The 5,964-nt window shown below is 36.6% G+C and overlaps 1 long non-coding RNA gene across 1 annotated transcript; it reads left to right on the plus strand.

Annotated features, from left to right (window-relative positions):
- The first annotated feature begins 3,080 nt into the window (after positions 1 to 3,080).
- On the plus strand, positions 3,081 to 5,056 carry LOC128208128 (uncharacterized). The gene is made up of 3 exons (XR_008256853.1): positions 3,081 to 3,360; positions 3,703 to 4,108; positions 4,352 to 5,056. It is a non-coding gene; the product is annotated as an uncharacterized LOC128208128 (long non-coding RNA).
- The last annotated feature ends 908 nt before the right edge of the window (positions 5,057 to 5,964 follow it).

Consider the following 5,964-nt stretch of genomic DNA (forward strand, 5'->3'; position numbering starts at 1 on the left):
TGGGTCTTAATTTGTGTTTTTGAACCCTCCAAATGACCCTCAAGATGGGTATGCATAAGTGTTTCTGAACCCTTTAAATGGGTATCCATTAGTGTTTTCGAACCCTTTAAATGGGTATCCATTAGTGTTGCCTAATTCGCAAAATGGCCTCCAAATGGGTCTCCATTTGCTGTTCCGGAGTGTTTCAAAACCCTCCAAATGTCCCTTAAAATGGTCTCCATCAGTGTTTGCGAACACTCCTAATGGGTCTCCATTTTTGTGTCCGAACCCTCTTAACGGGTGTCCATTTGTGTGTCCGAACCCTCAATATGGGTCTCCATTTGTGTTTATGAACCTTCCAAATGGGTCTCCAATTGTTTTTTTAACTATCCAAAATGCCCTTCATATGGGTCTCCCGTTGTGTTTTTGAACCCTCCAAATGGCCCTCCAGATGGGTCTCCATTTGTGTTTTTGAACCCTTTAAATGAGCCTCCAGATTTTTCTCCTAATTTGTTTCCAAACCCTCCAAATGGCCTTCCAGATAAATCTCCATTTGTGTTTTTGAACCCTCCAAATGGCCCTCTATACGAGTCTCCATTTCTGTTTTTGAGCCCTCAGATTGACCCGCCAGATGGGTTTCCATTTGTGTTTTGAACCATCCAAATGGCCATCCAAATAGGTCTCCATTTGTATTTTCGAACCCTCCAAATGACTCTCCAGATGGGTATCATTTTGTTTTTGAACCCTCCAAATGGCCATCTGATTTCGGAATATTTCCAACATTGGCGCTTAAGGAACTGCCCATGTCAGGAACAAATATTTCAATATCAGTAAAGGAGACATACCATTTCGATTATTATCGTTGATCATTCTTAGTTTGGTAATTCAGATAGCATTATTTTGATATTTTTTTAATAATATGGAGTGTGTTTGCTGTGTGATGTGTCTCATACTGTGACGTTGAAACTTGTTTAATATGTATGCTTGTTACGTAGGTTTGTCACCGTATTTTCCATTCTGTTTTTTAGAGTCTTAGATGGCGGTTCAGCCTAATCCTCCGGCCCCAATTTCTCGAAACTTCTTAAGCTTAACAGGCTTAAGTCGCTTATTTCAATTAGCCAAAATACATATACTGAAAATGTATTTTGATAAATGAAAAATGTTTTTTTCTGATAATCATACAGATTTTTCGTACATAATTTCTGAAAATTCTTTAAGAAGTAAATAGAACACATTTTATAGAACAACAAAAATAGTGAGATTAGCTTAATCCTGTTATAAGGGACTTAAGAAGTTTCGAGAAATTGGGGCCCGGCTAGTAATACAAATCATGTTACTGACCCATTTGGGTCCATGTTTGAGGAAGGTCTCACGTTTGACTAAGAGACTCAGATTAAAACTGCAAATTTGAAATGTTTTGATTGCTAATAAATGATGATGAAAAGAGTTTAAACATAACAACACGTAATTATTATTGTAATATACACACATCAAAAGTATGTAATATTATAATTGATTTTTTAACATCTCAAAACCTTGCTTGTCTGAAGTTGTAAGCATGGGCCCATATAGCTCAGTTGTTCCTATGTTAGTTTAAACTTATTTATTTTACAACAATTGTGAAACAAGTTATTACATCATATAACTCTCGTTGAGAAGATTTTACGCGAGAGTGTGGTCTTGTGTTGTGGGGTACACCAGAGTACCCGGAGGAAACCCACTTGTCCGGCTTGGTGGCCACAAACTAAACTCACATGCGCCCTGATGCTGCCTTGACTTTTATATACAGACATTGAAATTTAAGGGTATCGATCTCTTCTTTCTCTCGTCTAAAACTATGCTTCTTCTATATCAGGATTTATTATATACCCATCATCAAATATCACCTCCCGGATCAAAACGCAGTACTAATAACCCTATTTTATTTCCCCAATATAAAAAATCGACACAAGAACAGGTAACAATTTGCCCATTTATTAAAAATCCAGATCATATCAGGAAAACAAATCTGTATTTTCTTCTGAGATTTGTGTTTCATGTCACTGTCTGAGTGTCCGCAAAGAAATCCACTGCTTATGCATTCCAAGTCACGGGGAGACAAGAAAGTGTCAGATTTTTTATCTAAGCCTTTTCCAGTGCTGTCATCGAGTCCAGCCTCATCTATTGGAGCTCCAAAAACAGAAGTTGACAAAAGCAAATAGTGCAATATCTGAAAATATAAATATCAATGTAGAGTAAATAGTTGAACCCCGCTGGCTCGAACTCCAAGGGACCGGCGAAAATACCTCGAGCCTTAGAAAATTCGAGCAATTAAACCGGAATGAATACCTTTAGTATAAAGAAATTGGTCCGTTATATCCAGTTCGAGCCAACTAGGAATTCGAGCCAACGAGGAATTCGAGCCAAGCGAGTTCACGCCTGTATTAATATTACATCACCTGTTCCGCATTACTGTTGGTTGTTCCTTTTTGTACTAATCAATAAGATCATACAAGTGTTACAGGTTCAGGCATCGAACAAAAATCGTGTTTAGTGGTCAACATTATATTTTGTCCGATAAGAAGGCAATATTTCTGAAGTTTTCCAATAAATCTATTTCAATCAATCCAATCAATCAGTTGAAGAGGTAGATATAAACAGTGGCTGGCCCAGGTAGTGGGTAGTTTACACAATAAAATGTAGACCACGAAATAACTTAAAGCATGTTAGTATGTACACGTTTACAAAAAAAAATGAATTGTCATGTATCACATCGCATTATTTCTTATAATTGCAAGTGCATGCTATCTATCTTAAAGCATTTGAAAAGTTAATAAAATAGAGCTATATTGTTTTATTAAATCAAATTAGGTGGTATAAAATGTCCTTTTCTGCTGGAAAGTGTTCGTAATGCTATTGAAAATGAACAGTTTTAGGCTTAACATTTTCGTTTATATTTTTAATGAGTATCTGCCAGTTGCTGTTAATTGTTTATCTAGCCACAATAATGCGCGTTTAGGGGAACAGAAAACGTCAAAGACTCTGAAGCGGCTGTTTATATGGACTAATTGACCTTACGACAGCGGCTTCTAAGCCACGCCCCCTGATATCAAGGGAGCGAACTCTGTCTATGTCCGTCAAACAAACGAGGAAGTAATGGCGTATCGCGTCGTTTCGCTTTCCGATATTCCTGACAAATTATCATAAATGTGACATTACAATGCGAAAAAATAGAAGTCAAAGGAATTTGTAACTGGCTGCTTTAGAAAATGACGATATCTAAAATTTACGGGGTGAAATCTATCCAAGTCAGAGAAAATCGGATAGCCGCCATGTTGTCAACATTGACATCGATACAAAGGAAAAGCGTGTGTGTGACGCATACTGTAAATGCAAACAAGGGTAAGTTTAACTTTTAATAACACCGGTCCTTCTTACAGTATTGTTGAAACAAAGATTAAATCATCGCACAATATGAGTAAATCATAAATGGCCCGAATGGGGAACCCGGAAGTGACATTAAATAACAGTTACATGCCAGCTATACAGTATAACCTTGTATTCTATAGTATGAGCAGAAATAGTTTATTGGGGTTATGCATAAAAAGTTTCAGTTCTAATCGATTGAACACTCTCCCTTATGAATAATAATGTAATAGTTGACAAGTGACAATCGTGGGTGATACCAATCAGTAACTTTTGCATTGCTCAAACATTCACATGCTTTGATTTTTGTTCTTACAGAAATTGTGGAACATGTTCACACACTCTGGCTGTAAAAGTAGACCTGGAAGGAAAAGTGCCCCCGGTGTGGGGCTCGAACTCACAACCACCAGAACACTAGCCCGGCTTTCTAACCAACTAAGCTGACCGGGCAGCTGGTTCTAACCCACACACACTACCCTCCCCCCATTTACCGTTTAAGGCTGGTGGAGGGTCTCCTGCTATTTACCGTTGACACCATTAAAGTATTCTGATTGATGGAGATAAGGAAGTCCCCTTATTATTGTCTTCAACAAGCCTACCGCCACAGGGGACCTAGCATAAGACCGGAAACCGCCCCCCCCCCACACACACACATGATATTTGCCAGTCCAGGCAATGTCAACCGCAAGAGAAAACCAGTGATGACAAGTTTTACAAATAATCGGTAGGACCTATTTTAAAGCTTTTTATAACATTTAGTTTTACTTTGCTGTACAAAAGTAATGGACTATTTGTCCAGAGAAAAACAACAACCACAAAACATTAGCTATTATCTTGTCAATATTTCATTATGATATACATGTAGAAAGCAAACATCAAAGGCAGTAGCATTTACAGCTAGTATCAAAATATTGAACAATACATGTAACTGATTTATTTTAATATTGGCATCTTTTATTTATTTCAGGAAAGTGTGGTCTTTTGAAGAGAGTTCTTGAAGTTGTTCAGCATGTTGTTTTGATGGATTCTTGGAAGGATGTACCTCTATGATGTTAGCTTCAGTTCTGGAGTATAACACCAATTGTTGCATATTTAATATCAGATTTATTAAATACATTGTTGTTTTGCAAACATTACTTAAACTTTGATATTTCTTTGGTGTTTATGTATGATATTGTAGGTGAATATCTCTTTATTGCAATGGCAAATATATTTTAAAATATATAGCATTAGCAGAAGTTATTTTTCACTGTAAAAGCTGCACTTTCACAGATTGATCACTTTGAAAACTTACACAGGATTCGATTGCATTTATCATATTTTGGCTCGGAGAAGTTTGCTTTGTGATTTATATATTAGGTCTTAATTTAAAGAATGCCAAAATAAGCCGATTCTGAGACAAAAAGTGTCAAACTAGAATTCTGTGATAGTGCAACTTTAAGAATACTGTTCATCGAGTGTGCATGTGATCCGGACTCTGAACATTGGATGAACTATCATTAAATATTGTAGATTTACGTAAATGGCCCAAAATATAAGAATAACAATGAAAATATGTACATGTTTGACTTGTTCTTTATTCATAATAAGTCTAAGTGTTTACAGCACATGTTTGGCAGAATCAAGTTCTAATGAACATAATAATTGATTTAAATGTACAGTGAAATAAATTGTTTTTATACAGAAAATAATACCTTAACGATTCAGACCGATCTGTTCTCGTTTTGTTTTGGTGGCTCAAATATTTATCTGAGTTTTGGAGGAGGCCTAGCTGGTGTGAGCTGGTCAAATACAGTAGCTGCTTGAGGGTCAGGGTTTTCTTGATTGGATTTCCCGTCGACAAAGTGCTGATATGAAAATAAGAAAATCTATGAAATGTGTCGGAATGACAGCTACAAAAGCCATTGTTTACATAGGAACCATACGAGTAGAGGAGATTCGGAAGCATGCGATGGTTCGGACAAAAATTTAGTTCTACGATATTTCCTGATTTACTTTGAAAGCAAAGCAGTTTATAAAAACTACATAACGGTATCAACAAAAATACCTCTATCTTGAATAAAATCAATCGTGTCCATGTTGAACCTGATATTAAATGGCCATTAATGCCGATTTGACAACACAAGCCAAAGCATAAATGTACGATGTTTATAGTTTAAAAATAGTAACACTTATTTAGGTCATGCACGGACAATTTCAGTATTAAATAAATTTTGAATGGATTGAAATAAGTAGTTTTGTTCAAAAAATACTTTTGTACAGACGTATAGATGTTTCGCCTTTGAACGATCTTTAAAAAATTTCCAAGTTCAACTGTTGATGAGGTCTTCCACAGAGTCTGATACAGCACTTGCATTTTTTCAAAATAACTCGCTGGTTTCGAATACGGAACGAATTGGAAGCCATCTTTAGTCGGCCTGGCTACCTTGTATCCGAATTACAAGTGCCATGACAACACCTTTTTACCATAATACTTAAAAAGGCGAGGAATTGCCAGCGCATGTATATGACGGACTCTGGTCAGTTTGACGGACAAAATGGCGGATAGCAACACGGCTTATCAGCCCTACATTCTGATTG

Source organism: Mya arenaria, chromosome 11, assembly GCF_026914265.1.
Source record: "Mya arenaria isolate MELC-2E11 chromosome 11, ASM2691426v1".
In the NCBI taxonomy this organism is placed as follows: domain Eukaryota; kingdom Metazoa; phylum Mollusca; class Bivalvia; order Myida; family Myidae; genus Mya; species Mya arenaria.